The following is a 14,732-nucleotide window of genomic DNA, read 5'->3' on the forward strand; positions in this document are numbered from 1 at the left end:
ACTAATTCAAAATTGCCGTCGCTCGGATACCCCGCATGCGCGCTCCTATCGCAATCAAGTGGTCCGGCATGTCTGCGGCCGTCCGAACCCCGCGAGGAATTGTTTATTGTATCCGGAGTAATCGCCACACACAAAGAGGCCGTGTCTGGCGGCCAGCCAGCGTTAATCAAATTGGCCGTCGTTTCCTTCGAGCGCCGCCCGAGCAATCCCGAAAGGCGGCCCCCGCCTCGGCGGGCCCCGCGCACTTCACGCCCTTCGAAGGAGGTTTATCGATGAAATACCTGCTACGCGGGGCCTTTCGGCGCGTTCCGAGAACGCTAACAGCGACGGCCCTTTCACGTTGTGGCCGCAAAGAAAGCGCCGAGTCGTAATTACATGGCCGCATCAGTGGAGCAAGCGAGGTGAACGCTCCGTCATAGCTCGCCGCTGGCGGAGGCAGCAGCAGCGCAGCCGCCGCGCAAGGCCAAGGCAGTCACTGCACGGACATCATCCTCGCGGAGCCAGCGGCCAGAGGGAAGAAAAATAGCGCCTTTCGCGGCTTTTGTAGTAATCGAAATCGGGAGAAATCTGCCTCCGTCCCAGTATCTCTTTGCCTCAGAGCGTGTTTTCTTTGAAAACGAGCCTTGCGCGAAATTTCGGGAGGAGGTGTGCACGAAGGCCGCTTTTTTTCTCGCTCTTGCCTTCCATCTGCGGCCTGCTTGTGACAGTATCAACGCCCAGGGAGTCTGCAGCTACGCCGGCCAGGATAGCGAGAGCCAGCGTCGGCCGCGCTACGCGGAAACAGGCGTCGCGCGGAATTAATCCAATCAGGGGCTGCCGGGGATTTTAAATTATTCCGGGGAACGCAGGCGACATCGAAAGGAAGATGACAGGAAACTCCAATAAGCGCGCGCCTCTCAAATGCAAAAGAAAAGAAGGAAAAGGAAGAAAACCTCTCAGCGTCGCACAGGCAAAGGAGAAGGTAGGTTGGGATAAAGCCGCTCGATGCAGGAGGAGACCAAGAAGGAAGAGAAAAATAAGAAAAAAAAGCCCCTTCCGTCAAGCTAACACAATAAAATAGGCCAAAAGAGCAGTGGCTCGCCCTGCCGCCGGGCTGATGAAAAGCATGGCGACAGCGGGGAAAATCTGCTGTTGCCGGGGCAAGGTGTGTGTGGGGCGATTCGAGCACCGATGTTTGGTGCCTGCGCCGTCACCGCTATCAGGGCTTTCTCTGCGCCCGGTGCGGAGAAGGACGCTGATCTCATTGTTTCACATTGTAGGCGGGGAAGTGCGCAAGAAAGAAGACATCTTCGTCACTTTTCTTGCGATACTCGGCGGCCAAGATGTTCTGCAGCAAGTCGGTCAACTGGCCTGACAGTGCGAAAAAAAGACGATGGAAAAGGTACAGCAGGCGTATATTTGTCACTCGAATTTCGCATGTATTGAGGACGAGGAAATCCCGGCCAGCGTTCGACTTGAGGTCGTGCCATTTTCTCGGCTTTTTAGCCTCCGTCCATATAAACGGGAAGCACTGTCTTCGGCGTCGGTTTGGTCGGTTCCCTGAAGCACTCAGCCCTGGGGCTCAAACTTCGCGGATACGACGGACGGCGTTTACTGAACACGCGCGCCTCAGCAGGCAGAGCTCGGCGCCAGAATAAAACAAAAAGGTGAGTCAGAGGTAAATGAAAGCAAAAGCAGGCCGTTCAATACCAAAAAACAAACGGAGCCGCGCCTGCAGGAGGAGGATGAGGAGGAAATAGAGCTGCTCTTGTTATTTCGACATCTGGCGACAGGAACCGCGGGGTTAAGTACGATTTGTTTTGATTCGCTAATGAAGACAGTCGCTCTATTTCGGGGACCTTCTATTTCTTTTCACCCTCCGCCCGCCTTCGTCCGGTGGCTTCCGCTGCTTTGAGGCGGTCGGCCGCGCCATCTCGTTTTCGGCGCCGTTTTTCTTTGCCTCCGCTCTCGCTCAAACGGGCGGCGCCGCTATACAACGCGAGGGAATTCTCGCCGGCGACAGCGGTTATTTTCGGCCGCGGTGTTCATTTGTACTGGCAGCCGCGGCGTGAAAGGTGGCACGTCGCTGCAAACGCACCCCGTCTCGCCGCTAACTGATCTCGGGAACCGGCCGGCCAGACGCCCGCAGAGGCTCGGCGCGCGCCCACGGCGGGGCGGACGCTGACCGCAGCGCTGCAGCCACGGCACGCACGCACAGGGTAACACCGAACGCACCAGCGACAGGCGGCCGCTGTCGGCGGGCTGAAACGCTTTAGGCCGAGTAGCTGGGCGAGAGCCGAAAGGCCCACCCTGACGCCCCCCCTGCGGCCGTCGCTGGGACGTCCACCGACGAGGAGATCTTTTGTTGCCGTTATTCACCGCTACAAGTCGAAAAAAAAAAAACAACGGTAAAACGGGAGCAGACGGTTTTAGCGCAAGACAAGCAGTCTCGTGACTGATCGATTGCAAGCCTTTTGTCCTACAGTGTGCCTTGAAGGTTGCTTTAAGGTTCTTCACGTGCGTGTTCGCTCTTCGTCCAGGAGTCCGGAGAAACACAGAAAACTATGCTCAAGACGATAGCGACCAGCGCTGTGAACAGCTAAACTGCACTAGTGAAATGGCAACGAAGCCGACCGCGAAACATCTGACAAGGCTTTTCTTTTCTTACATAGTACGCGCGGTACAATCCAAATGTATTACTACAGAGTGCAGAATTCAATGCATAACACAGCTTAGGTGATTTATAGGCCTTTTTTCTTTGTACCGTAGCAGTGCCGAGTCGTCTGAGCATCCTCCTCGCATGCGGGAGGTGCGGGGTTCGATTCCCAGTGCCACCGGGCACCGACCGGTGATACAATGGGTACGAGCTTTCTCCTGCCTGGTGTTCGGGCTTCTTTAGCGTGAAATGCTTGGGAAATCGGTTTTTGACCCCACCTTGAGTAGAAGAATAAACCTTGCGCCATAACGCTCTTTGGTCGCAGATACCCTTGCGCCATAAAAATTCATCATAATCAATTTCTAGGATCTTATTTCATTGAAAACACAACACCAGCGAAGAGCGAAACATTTAATAGTAGGAATGTGGCGAAGGTTGCATGAATGATGTTTGTCTGTCGATTTCTTTACCTCATGCACCAGTTGGCAGATGCTATGGGCTACGTTCAGACATGACCATTTCTCACATAAGACAGGAGTTCACCCAGTACTGCCGAAAGAAAAGAAAATGCTGAACTGCACACGCGCGGAACAAGCTTCACGCAGGGAATGCTTGCTCATTACCCCGTGCGTGCTGTTTGCTAGAAACCGAATTTACACCGATTTGAATAGTTATAACGTTGAAGAAGTAACTGCGCACGCAGGAAAAACAAAATTAAAAAAACGGCCTTCTAGTCGGGGAGTTTTGGACCACTTTCAAGAGTGGGAATGCTGGTGGTGCCTCGCTGCGGCGTTCCACAACGAAAGGGGAGAGGTAGAAAAGCAAACGCGAAGCGTGGTAGCGAGATGAGAAAGCAACTCCTTTGGAGTCATCCCTCGGAGGCGTGCTATCGTGTCCTGAAAACGAGGCGCGGGCTAAAGTCGTCGAGGGAAGGGCGATCCACGTGAGCGGTTTCGTCTCCCGGCAGGGTTCTCGCGGTCCCCTTCCCCGGGGCTTTCAGGCACAAAAACGCGAGCGCCGCCGCACAGGGGCCCGGCAGATCATATCCCGCACGGAAGGAGCCGCGGGGGAAGCCCCATTGTCGGGCCAGCAGCGCGAGCGTCACCTGTCCAGAGATCGAAGAATGAAGCAAATTTCCTAAGAGACTTATGACGGCGGCGGTACACTCACTCAGTGGCAGGTCAGGTCGCGTCCCCTCATCAGGAGGGGATCGCAGGAGGGTCAAGGAGGAGGGGGGCAGAGGTCGGTGTACGGAAACCACACCTCCGGGCTCCTTTTCTTCTTCCGCGGCCGGGAGCGCGCACGGCTGCCTTCTTCGCGCCGAGGAGGGGGCGGGGGGCGTATTGAGGTCAGCGCGAAGAGTACGATTCCCAGGCCGGCGCAAAAAGCGAGACAAGGCCCACATCTGTCGATGGGAGCGGTTGCTTGCTGAGCCGGCCGACCAGGTGATTTCTGCCCCTGTTTTCTTCCCTGCTCGGTCGGGCCTTTTGTGGCCCGGCTCGCCGAGAGTTGGACAAACAAAAGTCCCGCCTCGCAAAGGAGTTACAGGAGAGAGCGCCCGAGCAGCGGGAGCAAGTGTGTCGGCTCCCCCCCCCCCCCCCCCCCCCCCCCCCCCCCCGCAAGGGAATGCGAGGCCCGAAAAGACGTGTGCGGGGCCCTTTCAAAATTCGGCCGTCTCGGTTTGCCTCGTTTTCTTCGCGATTAAAGGAAAAAGCAAGGAGGGGCCCCGGACGGAGCCAAGCGAAGCCAGGAATGCGAAGGTTTTCAGACGGCCCCCGGTGGCTGCACCGCCACAGCCCTCTCCAACCGCGCTGCCAGTCTGTCGCGAAACAAGAAAAGGAAACGGGCGACATAACGAGCCACTTTTTCCTTCGTCGCAACTGCGTGCCTGACATGGCGCTGAGCGCATTTGAATTATGAGGCCTCAAGGTTTGCGACCTTCTGAAAACGTCGCCCGGCGGAGAGAACTTGCGTGACTCTGCCGGTAACATCGAAGATCAACGTCTGATGCAAAACGTCGAATGGCCCGGAGATACTGCGGCCGCGGTTGGTCGCCTGCCAAGGAATTGGTGAACGGAGTCAAGATCAGATTGGAAAAGAGCATGTCACGGACTAAGCTATTGTTGCATCAGCTGTTGGAAACAGCCAGCGAATTTTAAAGGCAGTGAGAGAAGTAGCGAAGGAGTGCACGACTCATTTTCAAGTTCCAGTGCTCATAAAAAAGAAGCGCAAGGTCTCAGGGGAACACACCGCTAAAAACTGCCGTTTCTGCGTACGTATTTTCTTTTTTTTTCTCATCAGCAAACTTGTGTATCAAGTGCCAACTAGCCCCGTCTAGAGCATTATTGAGGCGCAGTAGCCACCCCAGTGTCTGCAAGAACCTCAGCTGGCCACCATTTATACCAGAACTGATGCAGTTATATGGCTCCAAGCTTCAATGCTTGCCTTCCTTAGAGTCAGTCATTTGTGAAAACCCAAGAGAAATTGGTCAATGGCCGATGGTTGGTAAGTCGTCGGCCTTGCGCTGGTAGCCGATGTGCTCGGCCAACCAAACTCGGGCCAGCGTCGGGTAACGGCTGGGGTCTGTCTGTCTGTTGTTGCAAGGAAGAAAGAAAAGGAAAGTGCATGGCTCAAGCCGAGCCACAATCGCTACCCACGTGCAGATAGTAGGAGTGTTGAAAGATGGGATAGAGAGACAGGATAGTAAAGACGCGCTAAAGACAAGGCCGATCCCGGAGGTAGAGCAATACCGGGCCAACCGGTGGCGGGAGAGAAGCATCCTTCAAACTCTCCCGCCACATTTCCAAAAATAAGTCCAATTGGACCCGTAACAGATACTCTACGGGGTCCGGCCGCTTCATGTAACGGCTGGGGAACTGCTGTGTCGACCAATGGTTGGCAAAAGGCACACAACCGACCACTGGCAAACGCCGCCGCCGACGCGTAGGCAAGCAAAGACCGACACCGGGCCACTGCTGGCCACCAACCACATCGGTGAAATATTGAGACAATTGGTGTAATTTGGGCACAACTGCTAGTCCTAACGCTAGATTTTAATATTTTGATCCTACGTGTAACAGCCGGCAGAACTTTTCAAATGTACAAAAGTATGACCGTCATCACACGCGCATGCCACAACGATCGTGTGCCTGAGAAGATCACTTGTCATTACGTACGCATAATGTCAGCGGCAAAGAAGGCAGAGTGCACTATTAAGTTTTCTAATAGAAATATGCAATGTGGTCCGCTCATTTGCATTTCACGTTTGTGTCATCACAGATTCACAACTAAATGAAATAATACTGCTTAAACGCGCAACAGCCACTAGTTCCAAAGGACGGTATTAGATTTGGAGTACATAAGCTCGTGAAAATTCTTCGTACTGTGTATGTATTCTCAGCATGCATGATGACATTATATGACCTCTTCTGGTTTGTACAGTGTTTCCATGACTTGATCTGCGTGTCGCATCTGCTTGTCGTTAGACATTCGTCTTCGTGACAGTGTGATACTATTGCTATTCAGATTTCATCCGTAAATATGTCGGCACGGGGCCAATCAACTACTCCGTTGTAATCAGCTGCAGACCTTTAATTTTCACGTCTCAATTACAGAAAATGCAAATTAGGCTTTGCGAATATTTTTCACGTAATTTTCACAGTTGTCAGTCAAGTGTACTCACTAGTATAAAAGGTAATTTATCGTAAGCCATCGTAGGGCTGAGCATGGGACGTCGTCGGCAAGCGGTGATTGATGGCCTGGTTGGCTGCGAACACGGGCCATCGACAGACCACGAAAGCTTTTTCACATGGGACAACAGCCCGCCAAACGACGACAATGCAGATAACAAGACCAAGGAGGTCTAAATATTCTTTGTGAGCACTTCTTGTTTTCTGATAATTTAGTGCATTTAGAAAGCCGGTGGCAACTGTCAGCAACATAACCAATCTCAACCAAAGAGCGAGACGCTCAAGCAACGAACTCGTGTTCGATCACAGAAACACGCAGGAAGGTACGCACTAGGAGCCTCCGTCTTGCGTACTTATTACATATCTTCGTATCGGTTAGAGTAGCTGTCAAGATTGTCCACCATTCATGTGCACCATCGCGCGTTTAGCCACTGCAGATTTTGAGCAGGATTCTAGAGTTAGCGGCAGTTTGCGATTTTCTATCATATACACTGCACTTAAAGCCGCATGTACACAGAGTCGCCGAAACACAAAGTAGAATGGCACTCTACAATTGCATTAATTACTCAGTATTGTGCTTTATCACACTGCTACATTTATCTGAAGTGTGCCTAGCTATTTCTTCCATCCTGCTGATGAGAACGACGGAGAGAGTGGTGGTATCTTTGAGAGAAAATTATTGTACCAGGTCTTATCTCATGCCGATTTAATGCAACCTATGCGACAAAAGCAAAACAAAATCACGATCACCACAACAAACAGGCTCACTAAAGGGAAATAGACATGAGAGGGAAAATTACGATCGGAGCCAGTCGATGAAATAATTTCAAATAGCCACGAATGCGCTTTTAAAGAACAAGGTTTAACGGTCCTTTTATGTTTGTAGAAGACATTCAGGGTATTAGTGAGTGCCTTGCGCTGCTAGCTCCTCTCATAGTTTCGGATGACGACAGAAGAAACTGCGTTTCAGCAAATTCCTGGCCTCGTCGGCATAGTCGGACCCACGCAAACGGACCGGATTGTAGAAGCGGTCCATAGCAGGCACGGTCATACCTTTCCCTAAAGGAGGTTCTAAATACTACCCCTGAAAATCGGTTCGGGAAATCACAATTGTCTCAACCTGAACTCAAGATATCAATCGACGCTTTTATTTTCTCTCGATCAAAATTTAAGACTGCAGTCTAGTTAGTATCTTGGATGTTCAGTGGGCATACTTTCTTCCCCGTCTTCGGCTAGATGTATTCTCGCAAGGATAAGTTCTATGGCAGTAAACATGCGGGTGTCCCAACCTGCGCATCCGAACAATAGATGCTACCTAACTCCTTTTTCAATGCTCCCGTTACGAAAATGAGCGGCTGGTTTAGTGGGAGTGGCTTGACTGCCTTTCCAAATCACCTTTAGCTCTCTCTGAAATTACCGAGTCTGTAGGACGGAGTGCATGTGCACTGTGCAGCCGAAGCATTTTCCTACCCCAGCTGAATTCTCTAGTGCTTCAATCATTTGTATTAATTAATGAGTGGATAATGGATTGACAGACTGCGCACATGTCGCATGCACAATATATAAATATTTTTCTGTCTTCGGTGTGCATAGCGTACAATCATGAGCAATATGAGCGGGAACAAAGTTTGAGCATTCATTTATTCATTACTCCATAATTACGAATGACCAGCACAAATAGTTTTCCTCCTAGCGCATATTAAGTTATTCTCCAACTTAGTGGAGAAATGACCAGAAAATTCGCAATTTTCTGCGAAAAGTTTGTTCCCTCTCATATTGATCACGACTGAACACAGTGTACCTAAATAGTGTAGATCTAGTGCGTAGTGCAAATATGTAAATATTGTTTGCAAATATTTTGAACCGTTTTTTTTCCCTTCAAGTCACCCTTATTTCTTTCGAAGCTGATTCTGCACAACTGTGTTGCTTTAATAGGAACAAAGTCATGGAGTAGCCGGCTGGCTTACTTGAGTTCGCCTCTCTATTTACTTTCGCCAAATGTTCATTGCTCTGTCCTGCAACGGTTGCGTGAAGGGGACTTCCTTAAAATTCAGGCAACGACGTGCGAGGTCTATTGCGACAAGCCGCCCTTTCTTGCAAGCTGTGGTCTCAAAAGCAGAAACTTGGCGCCCAGCAGCGGCCCGTATAAGCCATCCCGCCCACGCGCACAAGGAAATGGGCGATGCTGCTCGAGATCGGGATAGCACATAAAGCTCCACTAAGCCTTTTTAAACTGTATTTAGACGCATCTAAGAGACAGGAAAAGAAAATAATGGCCTCGTCATTCAGAGTTTTCGGGCACAGACGTGCTAATAGAATACACCTATAAGAAAAAAATGGCGGGGAGACTTAAGCTCCGCCTTAAGGGTATGGCGCGACAGCGTTAATGTGTGAATGCCAATATATGCAGAATTGGACATTCTCGTCTTTACATTCATAGGCCCCTGGGAGTCCTCATACCCCTCCAGGCGCAGGTGCGCTGCGGTTAGGCGATGCGCCACTGCCATGCGATGGCCGGTGCTGCCACCGGTGGGGCTTGCGCGACCTAGGCTGCTCTTCACGAGCTGCCTCTCGCGATGAATCATTAAGTTAACAGCCACATGTCACGGTGGGCAGGTTGTGATGGCGTCACAAGGTGACGTGACCAAGGTGACGCACCTGGCATCGAGGTTGCTTCTCTGGGGAGTTTTTGTGGATTTTTCACTCACGGCCGACATGACGCCGGCTTTTCTGCTATACACGAGGCCCTTAAAACTGCCGCATTAAAACTATATTGGTAGGAACTGAATTAGGAGGCGAAGGGTTCTGTAATCAGCGAGATCGCGCAGGCTTCCGCCCTAAGGTGCGACAGTCTACTATGGATCCTGTCCAATGCGTTTTTTTTTAGTTCCTTATTTTGCTGTCGTGGAGTTGGAATAATATGTTAGCATATAAGCTAGAAAATCAGAGTAGTCTGCGTACCATAGTTAATCTGTGTAACCCAGTAATGTCTGCTGTTTGAAAGCAAACGATTGGCAATAAAATACGACACAATCTCACGCTTTGGTGATGTCGACTGCATAGTCATCAATGGCTGGAACATTCTGCCTTGCTTAATCTAATTGCGAAGCAAACCCATCAGTCTCGGACCGCAGGGGGCTGTGGAATGAATAATTAGAGCGTCACTGGAAGGCGCCCGTCGACGAGCTGTTCACAACGGAGGCCAGTGGAGGGCCGTGGGCGGTTCGCCACCGTGCACCTGGGAGCCACCAAACAAGCTCACGAAGCGGGGACGGACGCGGCAGTGCGGAAGAGAGAAGGGGGCGGAGAGGATGGCGACTAGTAGTAGTAGTGGTTTATTTAAAATAACATAAAAGGAAGGTAAAAGATTTTTGCTAGCCCCGGCATCTGCCATCACGTGCGGCGGCACCTGAGCTGGGGCAGCGGAAAGAAAGGATAGCAGGCAGGTGGGAGAAATGAAATAAAAGAGGTGAGGGGACAGAAGAAAGACATGGGGGGAGGTAAATAGTACACTACATAAAATAAATATACACTGCATAAAAACATTAAAAGTGAAGACTATAAATGCAGAATAAATATACTATATACATTATTACACAAAGAGTCAAAAAGGATGGCGACTGCAGCAGCGAGATCGTGGCTTAGGCCCCGGACACCGAAAGCAGCGGCCAGCGCGAGCGGCTGCATCGAGAGGACCCGGCGGCACCTCATTCGACACGCTACCGAGATAAAGTGATAGGAGCTGCGACGACGGCCGCGAACAGGCCGATTTCACGGGAAGAACAGCGGGGCCATGTCGGCCTGCCCTCTTTCCCGTCCCTTCTTTCTTCCACCTCTGCTCTTTACTCGCACCGTTCCTTTGGGCAAGGAATGTCACAATCTCCTTGGCTGTTATCTCGCAAGAGAGCGACCGCCGCGGTAGCCGAAGCGCCAGGTGTTCGGCCGCCTTGTTTGTCGCCTCCCCCACCCTCAAGCTCTCCGGGGGACCGGGCGGCGGCCGCGCTTTTCGTCGTCTCCCGCCCCCGCGCATTCGGGGTCCGGGAAGAATGGGCCGCACCTCCGCGGACAGTATTTTATGCGCGTCTCCTTTTGCCGCGCTCAACGAACGCTGTCCCCCCTTCTTGCGACCACATGCTGCTGGCCGCGGTGCAGCGCCTCGGTAGTGCTCGGCGCACTGCGCGCATGCTTCCCGCTTCTTGCCTGCCATGGGTGGAACTGCAACCGGGTTTAGTCGACAAACAGGCGTGTGTGCGCCTCCGCAGTCTCCAAATGCGAGTGTGGCACGTCGCGTTGCTCACAAGAGGGAGCCTGCGCCAGTTACTGGGAATCAAATAGAATAGTCGGCTGTTCGCATAGCACCACTCGGCAAGAGACGCTCAAGCGACAGAAACTGGTGTCAATCAACCGAAAAGTAAACAGAAAGACCAGATGCTGTGGGAATGTCGGCCTTTGCTCGGCAGGGGCAGGAGGCTTCTTCACTATGGCAATAAAAAAAATGGTAAAAAGATGCATCATAACACTGCGATGCCTGCCTATCGAACTAACAAGTGCTGAGTTGATGCTGCCATTAGATTAGCCAACGGTGCCAATAAAGTTTTTCATCATCATCAATCAACCTACCTAAGTCACAAAGAGAAAATCTCTATCCGCCTTCGGACTCGCGCGGCTGACTCTAGGGTAAAAAAATAAACAAAGTTTTTTTCCTCAACGAGCCCAACCTTTAGAAAGAATGGCGGCAATTACTTCTTACGAGCGCATTTCCCCAGTTTTTAGAATAGAAAAAAATCAAATTAGCAGACACCTGTAACCAATCATGTCTATAATGAGCGTATGACTGCAAATCAGTGGAAAAATCGAGCAAATAACCCCGAAGGAACCATGCGTGAGAGGCCTGTTATAGAAACCGAGGCAGGTATTAAGCAGTATGAAATGACCAGCATGGCCACTGCCACTACACGCGGAAGCAAAGTGCAGTGCTCAGGCAGATAAAGAAAATGGCCTTCTGAGTCTCCTTTGCGATTGTGCTTAAGTGAGTTCAAATCATCGCAATAACGAGCCTTCGACTCACCGTCTCTGATATCACTTGATAATTAGCAGCAGCACGAAAATTGCTCCTGCAGTGCAACATCCTGTTAGTATAGGACATTGTTGAAACAGTGCACGATTACAGGTATATATGGGATGACGGTGTAACATTCACAGTGGTAAAGACAGTAGGAATGCTGACGTGGCCTCTGCTACCTACGTTAAACAAGCGTGCAGCCGGCAAGACACGCAAATGATGAATTTCTTGGCAATTAAAGAAATGACAATTGTCGCACAAGCGCCCGCGTTGAAAAACCCACGCTGCTGGCATCTAGTTCGTTCACACTCCAATTAGAAATCAACGTGAAGAAACAAACACATAAGAAGCGCTGAACAATGTTGATTACCGGGTGCTTAACACCTTCGCAGTTCACAGTAATAGCAATTATCAGTTCTTCGCAAATCATCTGTTACAGAGTGAAATGTGACCTTTTAAATATAACAGGCAAACGAATACACGAACCTTTCTGGAAGCAATTATATTCCGAGCGTTGCCCTGCATACAGAAAAAGCGAAATTTTTAAACTAAGTCCTAAAGAAAAAAGAATTAACAAAAAAAAATAGAAACGAAATCACTGTAGTAAAGATCAAAGGCTAAGTGACAGGCGCGCACGGACGTCACAGATGTTTAAACACTTGCATTAATCCCACTGGAATATTTCTGACTGAACTTTTTTCTGGGCATTGTTATTCTCGGAAACTATAAGCTCTTTAATAGACTAAAGGGCATCATGCTCAGGGTGTAAATGATGGCAGCAATTGCATTCTTCGCCCGTCTGTTACCACGCGCGGATTTTCGAGACATCTCCTACCTGTGAGATGGTCCACTGCTACCTTCGCATCGTACCATAATATTTCAGTCACTCTGGTGAGCTGCAACAGCATGCTTCGAATGCTAGAGGAAGGCAGATAGAATAAACGAAAGATGGGGGAGTGAGGGGTTAACCAGCCAGTGACCGGTTGCTTACTCTACATATGAGAAGGGAATAGAGGGAGCGAAAAAGAAAACTATTTTGGGGAGGTGTCGCAGTCTAAGCGCTCACAGAACTGGGTGAGAGCTACGAACCACATGCGTTATAGCCCGCGCCTTTTCCCCACCTCGGGATAATGCGGAGCACCTGCAGCCGTTAACCACTAGGCGATGACCTACGCCGATATCTTGATACTGCAGCCTTCGCTCATTAATCATATATCGCACTTGGTTCCTGTCCCTGTTGAGACCTCGTGGACGCTCCTCTGGGCGCTTTCCATCATTACTGCAGCCATTGCCACGGCGAGTGCCATCATCGCAGCAGCAGCCCTGTGCAACTCACGCGGGGTAGCATGCACAGGAGCAAGCAGCCTTGGGCAGAGCGCGGCGAGCAATACGCTGCCACCGAAGAGTCATTGTTACAGCGCAGTTTTCTGCATCCCGGAGAATTTGATTGGGCCCTCCCTCCTCCTCCGTCGCGTCAATTAGCGAGTCCCCATAGATGACGCACAGGCCGCGAGAAGGACGCGCGTCCCCGCAGCAACCGCAGCCCATTAGGCCCCGGCGCGCTGGCCAGTTTCCCCGGGACAGCCCCTCGCCGAGCGCGCATGTCCAGGCCAGCGTAAACGGGTCCGGCGGACCGCAAGCCAGAAATCAGAGTCGCACACCAGCCCCGGCGTGGCGGTTGCCTCCCAGAGGGAATTAAGCGAGATCCCCCGACCACAAAAGCTGGCGTCCAGCGCGAGGGAGGCAGCAGGGAGGGCGCTGACCACTGGCCGGGGCCCCTGGATATCTGGCCGGAAGCGGCGCCCTCCCCCGCATACGTGTGGCGAGCGGATATGCGTCCCCGCCAGATCAAAGGGAGGGGGGGTGCTGCGCATTTATTGAAAGGCTCCGCGTATAGCGGCACCCCCGCATACAGGCCGCATCGCGAGAGAGCATCGACTGGCCGGGGAGGCCGCTGATTGAACGGCCCTTCGACACCTCTCTGGGCCACGTTTGTACACATCGCGCTGGGATGACATGCAGACGCGACGCCGGCCCATCGGCGCTAAGCCGGCCAGCGTCGCTTTGCGTCGCTGCCGGAAGCCAGCGCCTCCGCCTTGATTGCTTGCCGGGACCAAGTCGCGGGCTTTTCCCCGCATTACGGCGCCGCTGTCATTTCTCTTCCTCCTCACTGCGCTTAAAGGCGAAGAAGAGTCGTCGTTGCTTATCTCGGTGTCAACGGCAGTTCACAAGGGCCTCGCGCTCCACTCCAGTCTAATTAACGAGGCGAAAAAGAAACGCCAGCAGGCGGCGGCGTTACGCATAAATTACTGCAAAGCTTTACTATCATCGCTGCACGACTGGTGTAATCCCACGAGGCCAGTTTTGCTGTTTACGTGCACGAATAATTAGTCTTATATAGAAACAGAACGGTCTACTCTCGGCGCAAACATCAGCAACGCTCAGGTGCGTCGCGTGGCTAAATTTTTGCAGCGAAATGGCGGCATGCCGTGCAGCATGAGCCTCGTGCACACCACCTAGCAACTGGCCTTTTCGTCGTCCCTCCCCTGTCCTCCTTATGTTTCCGAGCTGTCAGTCGTTCGGTTTACGCGCTGCAATGTGTTTCTAGCGCAGTTGCATATTACAAGATTGGCTCTTCTAAAGAATTCCGATGTTTAATAATTTACGACTCCCAACTCGTTTATTTGCGCTGAGCCCAGTGCTCCCCATGCCACTTTGGTTTCTCTCCCCATGGAACGCCACTGCTACCCCTGAGTGTTGCCCCGCAAGCGTGACTGCGCAGAGGTGGCGTTCAAGCTTGAAATACAGCTTTTTTTTTTCTGAGATTTACATTGCATTCTGCGAACATTGTCTTCCTATCAAACGAGGGAGATGACATTTTATTGTTTTAAAGCCCAAATTATGAAGAAATCAAAGGAAAAAATAGGCACCGCCACATGATGCTGGCCAATGTACTCACATTCAGAAGCAAGCATAAAAAACATGTTAGCGGCGTTTATGTTTAACAAATCGGCGTGCAGAAAAATTAGCAACAAATAGCATTGTTTCGCCCATTTAGTACAGCTAATCCGAATGTGTGAAATTTATAATCCAAGACCTTCAACCAACTAAAAGGCCCAGAGATGGTAAGCAATTTTTTAGTCATTAAATGTCTTCCTGTGTTCCTCGCAACACTTATCAGAATGTGGAAGACGAGGAATGTTTGGGACGCATGCTGGAAGATGCCAATTCAAGACCCCCTGTTCTTCACCCAGCTTGCGCACAGTGACACCAGACAATTTGGCCGGAAAGCGCTAGCTGCTGAGAATACGTGGACATCAAACTTTGTATCCAAGCTTCATGTGGT

General features: G+C 51.2%; 2 protein-coding genes and 1 pseudogene across 3 annotated transcripts in view; 1 reads left to right on the top strand and 2 right to left on the bottom strand.

Moving 5' to 3' along the window:
- The window catches only part of zfh2 (Zn finger homeodomain 2), a 253,865-nt gene that overhangs the window by 222,352 nt on the left and 16,781 nt on the right, over window positions 1–14,732 (bottom strand). The window lies entirely within an intron of this gene.
- Window positions 1–14,732, top strand: part of LOC144113715 (thiamine-triphosphatase-like) — a 470,258-nt gene that overhangs the window by 34,791 nt on the left and 420,735 nt on the right. The window lies entirely within an intron of this gene.
- LOC144116778 (U2 spliceosomal RNA) lies at window positions 5,352–5,516 on the bottom strand (annotated as a pseudogene).

This window comes from Amblyomma americanum, chromosome 1, assembly GCF_052857255.1.
Source record: "Amblyomma americanum isolate KBUSLIRL-KWMA chromosome 1, ASM5285725v1, whole genome shotgun sequence".
Taxonomy (NCBI): Eukaryota; Metazoa; Arthropoda; class Arachnida; order Ixodida; family Ixodidae; genus Amblyomma; species Amblyomma americanum.